The sequence below is a fragment of the Takifugu rubripes genome, chromosome 1 (assembly GCF_901000725.2).
Source record: "Takifugu rubripes chromosome 1, fTakRub1.2, whole genome shotgun sequence".
Classification (NCBI taxonomy): domain Eukaryota; kingdom Metazoa; phylum Chordata; class Actinopteri; order Tetraodontiformes; family Tetraodontidae; genus Takifugu; species Takifugu rubripes.
This window is the reverse complement of record NC_042285.1, coordinates 11,411,216-11,425,176: the sequence shown is the minus strand read 5'-3', so window position 1 is coordinate 11,425,176 and position 13,961 is coordinate 11,411,216. Positions and strand designations below refer to the sequence as shown.

Below are 13,961 nucleotides of genomic sequence, written 5' to 3'. Positions count from 1 at the left end.
CATGCAATGAGATACACCTGTTAAGTGTTTTTTAAAAAAATCAGGCGTGGATCTGTAAAGAATTCTGCCCTACAAGTTTCCTCAGAGCTGACAAAGATAATTTAAAAAAAAAATTACCATCAATAATGAGCTGCATGATTAAAAAAAGGGGGGGGGGGGTTAGAGTAAAAAGCCCCACAGCTTTATTTTCACACCACTGGTATCCAGTGTCAGCAGTCCTCTGGAGCTTGACTGGGGAGTGCCGTGCTGGTAAAAGTGGGCTGTCTTTCCCCTCTGACTGGGTAATTGGGTCGGCTGGAGCACGCGCGGAAGCCTCCACCCGGCTCCGCTGGAACAGCGGCTCGTGCCATGAACACAGAGGCTTCCAAGGCAGCCAGGGCAGCAGGCCGCCTTCTGAGTCACAACAGAAGTGACATGAAAAGCGCAGACGCTGGGTCAAAGCATTTAGCACACGAAGATGTCTTTGCAGGTATCTTTATTTTAAATCAACCTCAGAGTTGAGATACACTGAAAGACAAACTAGGCAGGAGATGAGCGCAGGCTCCTGGCCAGTAGGTGCATTCTGTGACGGATAAAGGAGCAGAACTGGACGGTCCACCAGTGACACTTTCACTTACCTTGTATGTCCATTGACATTAGGGCAATACTGAGAGACAAAAGTCAACAAGATGCTAATAAATGTTGTTAGACATGGCTGGCAGACTGAGGACCCCTGTCATCTCCCATTAGAGCCTGTCCACCCGCCGTGTAATTGGATGGAACAAACAGGAAGTCCATTAATTCTTTATATGAATGAAAATTTAATTGCTAAAGTTCATTTAAGCTTTAGGAACCAAAAGAAGGAGGCGACACAGGGTACGAACACATTGGTCACATCAAACCTTCTCTGTGTGAGAACAGTTGGGGGGAAAAACACATTAAATGGTCATTCCTGCAGAGGCAGGCTGGGTCGACCACGTTTCTGTCAGGTTTACAGCCTGATACTTCGGCAACAAAAGTGTTCGCATTTCCTTGCATGCATTGGATTAAATTGCTGTGTGCTGCAGCTTATATTCATCTGTAGACTACGTCTTAATATTTGAGATCTGTGTTTATAAACGCAGCAGCTCCTTGAGTTCTGGGTAATGGCGGAAACGCCGCAGTTTGCCTGCTCCTGCTTTCCTGGCTCACGGTAAAACTCCAGATCTTCCCACGGGGGAAATCTCCCGGTGTATAGTAATGAAACGCCTGCAGCATCAGGAGAAACAGCTCTGTCTTAACGAGGAACAAGATATAAGCAAACTTTACAAGTTCATTAAAAAAAAGATATCGGAACATGATTTTTGTTTACACATGGAATGATTCTTCAAGGTTATCAGAGGGTGAGGATGTCAGAGCAAAAAACGTGCCCAGGATGTTAGGAACGTGTTTTTCTTACGGCTGCACCCTACTTTGATGGTCCGATGGGACTGATATAAGAAACATTTTGTTGCAGGCGTTGCTTCTTTTTTTCCTCTTTTGCTAGTTATAGTTACAGCTAATGAGCCATGTTCCTCCACAGCATTGAGCTGTCACACAGTATTCTTCCTTCCTGCCTGTCTGTCTGTGCTGCAACGCCTCATTTCGACACCCCGGGGAGTTCCTGAACCAAAGCACTGTCACATGGGCTCCACTGACCAGCCTGCCTATTGACACTTGTTCCTCCTGCAGATACGACAGAGGACAGAACAGGATCGGGCAGAAAAAGAACACCAGGGCAGGGGAGTGGGAGTAAGTTGTCAGGGGTTTCTCCCCTCTTCGTAGAGCCTCCCAGCAAGTGCAGAGCAGACTGAAGGCCCCAGCTGTTTCATAATCGCATTTTCTTTTGGCATTAGTCACACAAAACCACTCCAAATTCCCATGGATTGATGTCGCCACCCCGCTGTCTTGCTTTCATTGTGATCAATTGTTCTCTCTTTGTTAGGACACCATTAATCTTCGCGCGCCCACTCGGCTCTAAATTGCCTAGTTTATTTTCTTTTTTTTCCAAATGAACTCCCAAAGGTGCATTTATCTGAGGGGAAACTGTGCTTTAATGCAAGAACTGCTTGTTGTGCAGCATATCCTGTGAGGTCAGTTTTAGGAGGCTGTGTAAAGCCAATTATGGTGTGTGCGCCTGGGTGGGTGTGTGTGTGTGAGAGAGAGAGAGAGAGAGAGAGAGAAAGAGAAAGAAAGAGAATTAGAACACTTATTGGGTCCTTGGAGAATGTCCTCTTCTTCAACCGCTGACATATATAGGTGAGTGTGTTTGACACTTGTACGTCATGTTGTGATTTTATGTTTTTAAGAGAACACTGTTACTGTTTGGACCCCATTAGGATAGACATTTCATGAATTGAACTCCCAAAAACACACCCATGGATTACAGCATGTCATAACCTAGTTTCTACTACTTCAAGGAGGCAGTTTTAAAATACTTCTTTACAATTATGGAGGCATAATTGAATAGAATAATCTACATGAAATGGGGTCTTAACAAGTCTTTGGAGGTTTAATTATTCCCATATAGCTGCAACTGAAGGGAAGCCTGGTTTCGTGAAATTCATTTCTTCATGGTCACTGCATCCAAAAGGCAATGCCATGCAAGAATTCTTTGATGTATGTTTCTTAATTGAACTCCCAAAAACAAAAAGAAGCTTTAGCATAAGTAGCATACATTAGCCGACACTTCCCTTTACTTTCTCAGGAGCTGTTTTCTGGATTGATACGGAGTTTCAAGGCTCTGCGATTGTTCTCTGCCTCACTTTACTCTTCTGAACACCTCTATAAAACCTCATTCCAGACGACCCCCCCATTTTTCTAAAGATGAAGCAGTGAGGTCTTCCAGTGCACCTTAACTCTTACAATAGCATCACTTTTTTATTTGTACTCTGGACACTTTGCATCACTCAGTTTGTTGTTCCAATGCATCATAAAAAGATAAATACCTTCCAGTGTGTAGTTCAGCCTGCGATGCTCCCGCTTTTATCCGCAGCGACCTCCTTCATAAACCACAGAGCAAAAAGAGGTCGGAGCAGCAAAATTAGAGAAAGATCCAGGTCAGGAAATATGAATGAGAAAATAATCTTGTTCCTTTTCCCCCAACATTTGCATGCTTTCTATTCTGGTATCATGCATCAGTGTCCGAGGGAGCGTCAGTGGGCTGCACACTTTCACCTACTCTCTCTCTCGCTCTCTCTCTCCTTCTCTCTCTCTCCCCCTCCCTTTCTCTCTCCTTTAGCCTGCCTATGTGGACCTGTGAACCTCCTCTATTCAATCATTTGCTATCTCCTCTTTTCCTTCTCTTTCTTTTGTCACCCATCCACCATTGTATTGAAATGTTCTCCTCCTTCCCTTTCTCTTATTAATTATTTCAGTCAGTCCATAAATCATCGTACCCATCCGGTGTCATGATGTCTTGAACCTTAATCTTTCACTTCCATCGGATGCATGTCATTGGAACCGGAATAGTATTAAGAACAACTGAAATAGCTGTCAGGTTCCCAGTTTCTGGGAACTCCTTTGCAGGGTTTCGCCTGCGGGGGGGGGGGGGCGTGGTGGAGCCATGCCTCAGCCACAGGTGGTGCCGGGGACTGGTGCACCTGCAGACTATCGGCAATCAAGCCACCTATTTATGGACTGTTCTCACGGGTGGCCAGCGTTGGCATGTCTTGTCTGTTTCGGAAGACCCCAGCTACGCTCACTTGGACTATTGTAAAACTTTTTCCTTCGTGGATTACTTTTGAACCCGTTCCTCGGACTGTTCGTTTATCTATATCCTTCGTGGTCTGCTTTTGACTCCGCTCGGAATTTTTGTAGTAAGCTTTCATTTTTCTGTTTGGGTGAAGAACGGAGTCGTGGTCAACACGCATTTTGAGTAGCGCGATTTTGTGTGAACAGAAATAAAGCTTCACGGAAGACGATACGCCACTGTGTCCTGCCTGCTTCCGGGTCCTAACACAACCGCTCGTAACATTACATGCCAACCAACATGGATCCGGCGGACCAGGACGCAGTGCGCCGTACATTGGAGGCTCAGGGAAGGTTGCTGGGTCAACACGACCAGCTCCTCACCGACATCTGGACCTCTCTCCAGACTCTTAACGCCAGCGTGACGGACCTGCTTGCCTCGGGACGAGCGGAGCTGGTCCCGCCTCCGACCCCCGCGGAGGCGCCGAGAGTCGCGTCACAGCTGTTCACTGCTGCACCACGGGAGCCCCACGTCCCGGTCCCGGAGCGATATTCCGGAGAGGCAGGTGCGTGTGCCTCATTCTTGCTCCAGTGCTCGCTGGTTTTTGACCTCCAACCCCTCACCTACCCCAGCGACAGGGCAAAGATTGCCTTCATGGTGAACCTACTCTCTGGGAGAGCGGCGCAATGGGCCACAGCCGTGTTGGAGAACCAGACCCCCGCGTCCTCTAGTTTTCCGGCTTTTACGGCCGAATTAAGACGGGTTTTTGATCATCCCATTCAGAGCAGCGAAGCGTCCTCCCAAATTCTGTCCCTGCGCCAGGGGCCCAGCTCTGTCGCTGACTACTCAGTTCGTTTCCGTATCCTTGCTGCCCGAAGCGGCAGCAAGATTCCCGATCTGTCCCAGGTTCCGAGGGATTACCATGACCTAGGCGAGGTCTTCTGCAAGCAGCGGGCGCTCTCCCTTCCGCCCCATCGGCCGTATGACTGTGCCATCGATCTCCTCCCCGGGGCCACGTTACCGTCGAGCCGACTCTACAACCTCTCCAGGGCGGAACGGGAGGCGATGGAGAATTATATTGGAGAGTCCCTAGCTTCTGGCCTGATCAGACCCTCCTCTTCTCCCGTTGGTGCTGGTTTTTTTCTTTGTGCAGAAGAAGGATGGAACCCTGCGCCCCTGCATTGATTATCGGTCCCTGAACGAAATCACAATCAAAAATAAGTATCCACTGCCCCTCCTCGACGCGGCCTTCGCTCCTCTACACCGGGCCCAGGTTTTTTCTAAATTAGACCTTCGGCGCGCATACCATCTTGTGCGGATTCGAGAAGGGGATGAGTGGAAAACAGCCTTCAACACCCCTTTGGGCCATTTTGAGTATCTGGTGATGCCGTTTGGACTCACCAACGCCCCCGCTGTGTTTCAGGCCCTTATCAACGACGTGCTCCAGGACATGTTAAATAAGTTCATCTTCGTATACCTGGATGACATCCTGATCTTTTCCGAGTCTGAGGAGGAGCACGTCCAGCATGTCCGGCTCGTTCTCCAACGGCTCCTGGAGAACCGACTTTTTGTTAAAGCTGAGAAATGCGACTTCCACACCACCTCCATCTCTTTCCTGGGCTTCGTGGTGGCGCGGGGACAGCTTTCGCCAGACCCAGCCAAGGTGAGGGCGGTAATGGAATGGCCAACTCCTTCCTCCCGTAGGCAGTTGCAGCAGTTCCTGGGCTTCGCTAATTTCTACCGTCGCTTCATCCGCAACTACAGCAAGGTGGCCGCCCCGCTCACCAGGCTCACTTCCACCCTACTTAGCTTCCGCTGGACTCCCGAGGCCGAAACGGCTTTCAACAGACTGAAGGTCCTGTTCTCGTCGTCACCCATTCTCACTCACCCCGACCCCAGTCGGCAGTTCGTGGTTGAGGTGGACGCTTCAGATGTGGGAGTTGGGGCCGTCCTGTCCCAAAGGAGCGGGGAGGACCAGAAGCTCCATCCGTGTGCCTTTTTTAGTCACCGGCTCTCACCCGCAGAACGGAATTATGACGTGGGAAATAAGGAGCTCCTGGCCGTGGTTCTGGCGCTCCAGGAGTGGAGGCATTGGCTGGAGGGCGCCACCCAGCCATTTATCGTATGGACAGACCACAAGAACCTCACATACCTCCGGAACGCCAAGAGGCTTAGCTCCCGGCAGGCTCGGTGGGCTCTATTCTTAGGGAGGTTTCAGTTCACTTACTTACCGTCCTGGATCGCGTAACCTGAAACCCGATGCCCTTTCCCGTCAGTTTGCCTCCGAGCCTGGGGAGATGGACCCGGACCCCATATTACCCCCTCTCCTGCATCCTGGGGGCTGCATCCTGGCAGGTGGAAGAGAGGGTCCGCAAAGCCCAGCAATCTGCCCCGGATCCTGGGGGATGTCCTCCAAACCGGTTGTTCGTGGCGGTGCGCTCAGAGGTGCTGCACTGGGCCCATTCGTCGCGATTAACCTGTCATCCAGGAGTCAACCGCTCGTTACACTTCCTCCGGCAGCGTTTCTGGTGGCCCTCCATGGCCCGGGACACCAAGGACTACATAGCTGCCTGCCCGGTGTGTTCTAGGGGGAAGGCCTCCCATCGGCCACCGGCAGGACTCCTTCAGCCCCTGGAGATTCCTCGACGACTGTGGTCACATATAGCAGTGGACTTCATCACCGGCCTCCCTCCTTCCCAGGGTCATGAAGTCGTTCTCACCGTGGTCGATCGTTTCTCTAAGTCGGCCCACTTTATTCCCCTACCCAAGCTCCTGGTCCAGCATGTGTTCCGCCTCCACGGATTACCTACTGACATAGTTTCGGATCGGGGGCCACAGTTCTGCTCACAGGTTTGGAGGTCTTTTTGCTCGGCGCTGGGAGCCTCGGTCAGTCTTACGTCTGGGTACCACCCACAGGCCAACGGGCAGGCCGAGAGAACCAATCAGAGCCTGGAGGACGCCCTAAGGTGTGTGGCAGCCCAAGACCCATCCTCCTGGAGCACCTACCTGCCATGGGTGGAGTACGCCCACAACTCTTTGGTTTCTGTCTCCCTTCATGGCTTCCCTGGGCTACCAGCCTCCATTGTTCGAGGGGCAGGAGGAGGAGGTTGCTGTACCGTCAGTGCAGGCTAACATTCGCCGTTGCAGGAGGGTGTGGAGGCAGGTCCGTTCGACTCTACTGCGGACTTCTCGTCGATCCCAACTGCAGGCCAATCGACATCGGACGCCAGCCCCCTCCTATCAACCAGGTCAGAAGGTCTGGTTGTCCACCAAGGACCTTCCACTCCAGGTCGAGTCTCGGAAGCTGGCTCCTCGCTTCGTGGGTCCCTTTGAGGTGGATCGGATGGTGAACCCCGCAGCCGTCCGCCTGAAGCTTCCCACAGCATTGAGGATACACCCCACCTTCCATGTTTCCAAGGTAAAGCCCGTTGCAGAGTCGGATCTGGTTCCCCCGTCTGACCCTCCACCTCCTCCCCGGATTGTGGACGGAGGCCCTGCCTATACGGTCCGGCGTATCCTGGACGTCCGCCGACGAGGCCGGGGCTTCCAGTTCCTAGTCGACTGGGAGGGGTATGGTCCGGAGGAGCGATCATGGGTTCCCCGCCGGTTCATTTTGGATACCAGCCTCCTCCGCGATTTCTACCATGCCCACCCGGCGAAGCCTGGAAGGACGCCAGGAGGCGCCCCTTGAGGGGGGGGGGGGGGTAATGTCAGGTTCCCAGTTTCTGGGAACTCCTTTGCAGGGTTTCTCCTGCGGGGGGGCGTGGTGGAGCCATGCCTCAGCCACAGGTGGTGCCGGGGACTGGTGCACCTGCAGACTATCGGCAATCAAGCCACCTATTTATGGACTGTTCTCACGGGTGGCCAGCGTTGGCATGTCTTGTCTGTTTCGGAAGACCCCAGCTACGCTCACTTGGACTATTGTAAAACTTTTTCCTTCGTGGATTACTTTTGAACCCGTTCCTCGGACTGTTCGTTTATCTATATCCTTCGTGGTCTGCTTTTGACTCCGCTCGGAATTTTTGTAGTAAGCTTTCATTTTTCTGTTTGGGTGAAGAACGGAGTCGTGGTCAACACGCATTTTGAGTTGCGCGATTTTGTGTGAACAGAAATAAAGCTTCACGGAAGACGATACGCCACTGTGTCCTGCCTGCTTTCGGGTCCTAACACAACCGCTCGTAACAATAGCAACTGTTCAAGAAGTTTAAACCTTTACTTTTTCAACTGCATCACTCAGTTTGTTGTTCCAATGCATCATAAAAAGATAAATACCTTCCAGTGTGTAGTTCAGCCTGCGATGCTCCCGCTTTTATCCGCAGCGACCTCCTTCATAAACCACAGAGCAAAAAGAGGTCGGAGCAGCAAAATTAGAGAAAGATCCAGGTCAGGAAATATGAATGAGAAAATAATCTTGTTCCTTTTCCCCCAACATTTGCATGCTTTCTATTCTGGTATCATGCATCAGTGTCTGAGGGAGCGTCAGTGGGCTGCACACTTTCACCTACTCTCTCTCTCACTCTCTCTCTCCTTCTCTCCCTCTCCCCCTCCCTTTCTCTCTCCTTTAGCCTGCCTATGTGGACCTGTGAACCTCCTATTCAATCATTTGCTATCTCCTCTTTTCCTTCTCTCTTTTGTCACCCATCCACCATTGTATTGAAATGTTCTCCTCCTTCCCTTTCTCTTAATTATTTCAGTCAGTCCATAAATCATCGTACCCATCCGGTGTCATGTCTTGAACCTTAATCTTTCACTTCCATCGGATGCATGTCATTGGAACCGGAATAGTATTAAGAACAACTGAAATAGCAACTGTTCAAGAAGTTTAAACCTTTACTTTTTCAACTGAAATCAGTCCACAACCAGTAAATCATCAGGCATAATCTGGTCAGAAATCCAAGCGAGACAAGTCAAGACAGGAGAATAATCTGAAGAAAGGCATGGGATGAAAGCTGGGTACTTAAGGAAGTACAGTCTGACACAAGAGGCAAGGAAGGTGAAGCAGGTATAAATGAGGAGAGGAGTGGGGACAATGAGGCACAGATGAGACACTGCTGAGACACACGAGGGTAAAAAGGGCCGTGGGAGGTAGAGACGACAGGACAGGACGAGACAGTACAGGACAGGACCAAACTGAGAAAGCGAAAATAAACACATCAGGCATCAACTGACCTGAGAATCCAGTTGTTTCGGTTGGTTTGGAAAAGCTTTATTGCAACACACCTGATGTTTTAGCAGTGTTGTACTTTCTGATATTTAATAGTTCTAATTTTAATAATATTAATAATAACCCTTTTCCCCCCACTCGTTTACCATTATGGCACACGAGGCCCCCAGGCAACCTGCCTCAAAAGGAAACCTAAAACATTTAATTTAATCCACAGTGCTGCTGACGGCTGAGCAGGACCTCCATCAACTTTTCCCAAAACTTTATTAATACATTTCTGCAATAATTAAAAAAAACAGTTTCTGTGCATTAAATGCAGTTGGAGTAGTTGATGCATTATACTTAAATGTATGCTTTTAGGCCTGAGGACAGATGAAGGTAAGCCTGCTTGAAATACATTAACGCACAAAATAGTGCACTCTGGATCATCCTGATAATTCCAGACTCTTAAGGACGGCATAAGAGCTGTACTGGGGGCTCTCCTTCAATGGCCCACGACGTGAACTCAGCACGCTTCCCCCGTAATAGTCCCACTGGCTTTTACAGCCCAGAGTCTCTGCAGAGTTAACACACTAGAGAAAAGAACAGGAGAAGGTTGCAGACTGAACATAGTAAATACACGATGTACAGGATTTTTTTTGCGTTTTAATAGGTTTATTTCAAATTACAGAATGTTACCTGAATATTATTGATTCATGTCATTGTGGCATCACTCTGCTTTGAAAAAAAGAGAAAAAATTATATTGAATAAAAAGATGGATGTGTTTATTCAGCTCTGAAATCCTATCAAAAACCTTTACATGGATATTATGGCTTTTGATTCCTCCCACCGCTGCGCCGCTGGGCTGGCTCATTAATGACCTCTGGTGGTTGTTTTGAGGTACTGAAAGCAGAGGTCGACAGGTCTGCTCACTAAAGGTCATATTTAAATGAGTTGGGTGTGTTTTGTGACTTATACTGGTATATTTTTAAAGGCTACAGAATTATTGATGATGAGTGACTGGGCACAATATGCAGGACACAAAAAAGGCCTAAATTTTCCATTTTCCCTGCTACTGTTTGGTTCTGCCCAACTTGAAATTTTTGGGTTTCACTTTTTCTTTCTATTTGCGCAGCTGTGTCAGAGCAGATCAATGTCTTTACGATCAAGGCTGTCAAGTTTATTGTATTTTTAGTTTTAATTATCTGTATAAAATACCACTTTCATATTGTACAGGGTCATCCAACCTAATTACACTGGGATATGGAATTTAACTCCATACCGTTTAAGTTTAAAGTTCGACTGAGTCTAACATTTGAATGAGTTAGCTGTAAATGTCCCGTGTTTCATTCTTTCTGCTGATATCTGCATCCTGACAATCATAGAAATATACCATACATATGAATGCTGCACATGCGGCGCCGAATGTTAAAACGTCACAACTAGTTTTCTCATATTTAGCTAAATGGGACAACTAAACCTTATTTAAGTTGAAAGCACCATGGAGGAATATAGATAGTGTGAAATCACTAAAAAAGAGAGTATTGCCCCAAAAGAAACCTGAAAGAGGACTATATTAACTAGAGAGGGATGCTCAGCATATATAACACTGAAATACGAAGATTTAGGCAGAACTAGTTCTCTCTAATTATTACTAAAAATCTTAATAATTTCAAGATTCTGTTTAGTAGAAGTGATAACGCTCCTAGTTCAATTCCTCCTGAGCTTTACTCCTCAGAAAAATGCAAAGAATTTGTAGTTTATTTCAATCTCAAAGTTGCCAGCATTACAGCCAGTATTGCTGCTGGTGCAGCTCACTACTTTACAACTTCACAGTCCCATACTGCCCTCACTCTCTGCAATTTCTGCCCCAACCAAAGCCATTCGGCACTGCGTAGGCCTCAAAGAACTGATCTTAGCTGGCTCTCTTCCTGCCTTACTCATAGGTCCTACTCTGTGTCTGTTGGTCACTTTAAATCAGAGAATGGGAGCATTTCATGTGGTGTTCTGCAAGGGTCTATTCTTGGCCTCCTTGTGTTTAATTTGTGCATGCTCCCACCTGTCGGCATAATTAATAAACACAATATTCCATATCATTCCTATGCTGACGACACCCAAATATACACATCTGCAACACACTTTTCCTGGGAGTAACAAAACAGGCATTTGATAAAATGCAGCTTGTTCAGAATGAGTTTTACCAAGAACTAAAAGGTGACATTCGATTTTACCAAGTATTGGTTGAAAGAGTTTACTGATAGCTTGTAAAGCTCTGAATGGTCCAGCTCCTTCCTACATCTCTGACGTGCTCACCGCGTACACACCAGACATCATGAAGTAATCTCTCATTATTCCAAAATCAGCTCACGGTGCTTTTGGTCATTTTGGTCGACTCCCGACTACACAAACTCAGGTCTGGTACAACAGTATCTTCTTTTAAAAGTAGACTACAAACGTTTCTTTTCTCACAAGATTTTAGTTTTTAATGGTTTTTCATTTGCAGTATTACCTTGTTTTTCTCTTTTTGTGTTTTTAGATGTATTTTTACAGATATTTCTTACATAATATTGTGCTTTGTATTTTTTTGTGAAGCACACTGAGTTTGTGCTTGTCGTATAAAATGTGCTATAGACATAATTTGGATAGAATTGAATTAAACAGTCTATAAGTAAATGAAATGTAAATATAAATAGTATATATGCAATTTAATGTTAAATGTAATTATATATAAATTAATGCCGTCAAAAGCTTCGTATTTAATTTTTCAGTTTTAATGGTGATTAACACTCTTTTGCTAAAACTATCAGAACCTCAACAAAGTGCAGTGTTATAGCAACAAACATCTATATGCTTTTCTTTTTATTTATATAAAAGGCAAAATCCAAAGATGACACTTTTCAACCAACTGGATTGTTTTTTTTTTAAAACTTCTTTTCTTCTGCTCTTAACTTGGCAAAAATGCTCAAAACAGCCAAATAAAAAAATATAATATATAAAAAATATAATAAAAAAATCTTCACAACTCACAACTATTAAACATTTCAAAACACCTTACAAACATAGAAAAACATATATTTGGATTTGCATTTAACATTTATGTATAATATGCTGCCTTCACCTGGACACCCTGGATGAGTCTCCAGCTCTCACATTGGCAACATAGACAGACAGACAGACAGACAGACAGACAGACAGACAGACAGACGTTTGGACAGAACAATTGACCCAAGGTCTTTGGACTGTAGAAGCAAGTCAGAGAACCCAGGAGAGAACATGCAAACCCCACAGAAAGGGGATTTAGTCTGCTAACCTTGCTGTGAGGCAGCAGTGCTCATTGTGAGAAATGCTCCTTAGCGATTCATCACACAACATAAAACACACCAGTTGGTGTTGGTAGATTCTGAGAAGACAAGCAGAAATAGAGTGGGTGTTTGGTGTTTGTGTGATGTGCTGGTGACAGTGAGGAGCTGGGGGAATGGATTGTCCCCACAAAGATATACTTACACTTTCACAGTGTGTGTGTGTGTGTGTGTGTGTGTGTGTGTGTGTGTGTGTGTGAGCACATATGATTTGTAGTATATTTAGTTATGGACTGGTGTTTAGGCAGTAACAGAGAAGCAGAAGTGACTGACCGCAGTTCTCAGTCTCGTGTGTTTGCTGAGCATCAGCATCGTCTCATTTCACACTTTAAAACCGCAGTGTCCTTAAATGACTCTGCAGGATGTGTTGCATCTGTACCTCAGTGATTCATCGCATTAACCCAAAGGTACTGACCCCCCACCAGCTTCACCCCTTCATTATTTGAATTATTATTTATTCTTTATTTAAATTCAAGACAGGTATGTTTTACTGGTGCACAAAATGAACCGTGCATTAGCAACACTGTGAGCAAAGAACAAAGCCAGCAGTGATACGATGCTGTGAGGATCGGTCTGTCTGAGGGGTGCGAATCCGAGAACAGGCAGAGTAGCCTTCTCATCGAATCTGGCTCCCTTCCCCTTGAATCCAGCAAGCGTTGCGTTCTTGTGTTCTTGTGTTCTTGCATTCTTGTGTTCTTGCGTTTTTGTGTTCCTTCACTTTTCTTGGTACTAGGCTAGAATTGCTAAACTTGGCACTGCAAATCATTCAGTTAGGACGCTGTTAGGACCCCCATCTGTTATACATGTGAATCCATATTGTATGTACTCGTACTCGTGCTCAATGGGGTTAAAATGTTAAGAAAGAAATCGCACGACGTGCCATCACAGTCATCAACAGTCACAAGTCAGCTACTGAGCGCCAAATTCCCTGCAGCCAATGAGGGCCAAGCGGGGCGTCATCCCGCACCATATGAGTCGGGTGTGTGTCTTGACCTCTGCCAAACGCCCGAGACTGACTCACCGAACCCCTGGGGTTCGATCGAACCCAGGTTAAAAACCACTGCGTTAACCTACCCCCCATATAGACGTGATTAAATGGTGTGCATCATCTTAAATCTTGCGTTTCTCTTCATTTATTTGTGTGTGCAGTCTTCAATCCTGACGAGAGAGACGCCTCGTTGTTGCCACACACTTCCTCAGTAGCTGAAGCCTGGAGTAAAGTGAGTCCAGCTGGTCTGTGAACGATGGCCGGAGGAAAACACCTGCTGCTGCTGCTGCTGCTGCCAGGTCAGGCGAAGGTTTTAGGATTGTCAATATTTTTGTTTTTATATTGGAGGATTGAATTGTTTATCTTTGGTGAAAGGTATCGAGGGTTTGGACCCATGGACTTTTTAATCCTTCATTTATTTCTTTATTTTTTACAGCGTCCGTCTTCTTGGGCGGAGGTCAAAGCCAGAGAGGTATTTCACACTGACTCTGTTTTATTATTTTTTTAATCAATTTTTCAAATTTTTGCTGTTTTTGAGTAGCACTAATTCCAATTTCTCCTCTCCTGCTGAAGTATGACTTCTTTCTTCTTTTGCAGTGGTCATGTTTCCGCCCTTAGAGCAGGTTCACATTGGGGACTTATTTTATCTGAGATGTAATGCCCTTGGCGAAGGTATGAGTCCGCTGACGTGGTTCCACAATGACAAAGCTCTTCAAACGTTAAATGATGAAATAAAGATACAATTCGCTGCCTCCAAGCACTCGGGGACGTATCGCTGTGAG

At 46.6% G+C, this 13,961-nt stretch overlaps 1 protein-coding gene across 2 annotated transcripts in view; it reads left to right on the top strand.

Moving 5' to 3' along the window:
• Positions 1-13,961, top strand: part of LOC105419384 (uncharacterized) — a 31,315-nt gene that overhangs the window by 15,515 nt on the left and 1,839 nt on the right. The gene's annotated exons all lie outside the window — the stretch shown is intronic.